We start from the raw sequence: 1,789 nt of genomic DNA, 5'->3' as shown, positions 1-1,789 counted from the left end.
ATACCAATCACAAAGTCAAAACAGACAAGATAAGAGCCAACAGTCAACACAATCAATCACATGTGCAAAGCACAAGTCCAAAGCAAGTGAGCTAAGCATCCTACAAAATAGAACAAGTTAGTTCATAACAATCAACCAAACTCAATCAACTTGCATTAATCTCCTTAAAACATTTGCTTCTTCAACCTGAAAATCACATTCAAACGTGAGAAACAAGACCACTAGGACAAGCCTAGGGTCCAAAGGAGATGAAAAATTTAAAACAGCAAGTGAAACTCAACAAGAATCAAGATAAATCACTCCAGAATAAAGTCCAATTGGTCTCACATCAAAACTATGCACCAAATCCATTTCATACAAGAAAAAGCACAAAACATGCAATTTAGAACCTCAAAGGACCAAACAGAATGATCACAATCAAATCAATACCAAAACATTTCAATAAATCCTCAAAAAATTCATGATCCAACAGCATCCACAACATAACAATCACACCAAATTTCAGCTCATTTGGATTAAGGGAAGTAAGTCAATGAAATTCATAAAGTCTAGACAAGTTCATACAAGCTCATACAATGCATCAAAACAAGCATCAACTTCCATCCATCACAAAACAGAAATAAAATATGATAAATGAATGGGACTAAAACCAAGATGTACCTCAAGATGTCTACAATACTCATGCCAAATTTCACATTCATCCAATTAATAACCAGAATTTCACAAATCAAATGGAAACATGTCTCATAAAAAGTCAACAAATGACTAAACAGCAAATAAAATCCCAATCAAATAGTAAATGGACTCAAAAATTCCAGAAAAGATTCACATGTATTCTCAACATTCATAAGTATCCTCATGCAAAAATACAGCTCAATTCAGGTTCAACAAGCATAGAAAATAAAATCAAGAAGTTGCACAAAGCATGGCATGGCACAAAATGTAACACCTCTAAAGATCATGTCATAACTCTCAATCCAGGAACTCAAAATTTACAAACCACATATCAAAATGACCAGGAATGAGTCTAGTTTAAGCACAAAAAATTTCATGAATTTCTAATGAAGCATCATCATTTTATGAGCAAAAGAGTGAGCATGGTGCACAAAATGACATGTCAAAGCAAACCCTAAGCATTTTCAGAAATTACACGTGCACAATATTATTAAAAATCACCATAAAATCCAACACATCACAAGGAGAATGGCACAAAAAATTGCATCAAATTTGGATTAAAATTGGATGAGTTATCATTTTTTGAATGAGAAAGAAAAATAAAAAAAATAGTGAAATAGCATGTGAAACAAGTAAAGTATGTGAAAATAAAGAGCAAAAGCCAAAAGGTGGAATTGCATCAGGCGAGAATCGAACAGCGTTCACATTCAAAAGCTCCTGCGCGCGCTAACACACTAATGCATGAACAGTAACGATTATATGGATCTAGCATACGTTCTGGAAAATTTTAGAACATCTTCATCACGTGTTCTTGACCAAAATCCGACACGAACAAACTTTAACCAAATTCAACAATCCATACACCGTTGGAAAGATCTCACAAAGAACAACACGAATCCGGCCTTAATTAAACTTAATTCATGCTAATCAACTCGGATCGATCAAAAGAACATTTGAACATCAAACTTCAATTCCTAATATCTCATTCAATACTCAACGAAATTCAACGATTCAAAGTTCATGCTACTCCACAATCCACGATCTATCCTATGCCTAACATAATTACAACAATTATTGAGATCGAATTCTAACCTCTTGGAGATGGCAGTGTTGG

This window comes from Lathyrus oleraceus, chromosome 4 (genome assembly GCF_024323335.1).
Source record: "Lathyrus oleraceus cultivar Zhongwan6 chromosome 4, CAAS_Psat_ZW6_1.0, whole genome shotgun sequence".
Lineage (NCBI taxonomy): Eukaryota > Viridiplantae > Streptophyta > Magnoliopsida > Fabales > Fabaceae > Lathyrus > Lathyrus oleraceus.
Note: the sequence above shows the minus strand (reverse complement) of the source record.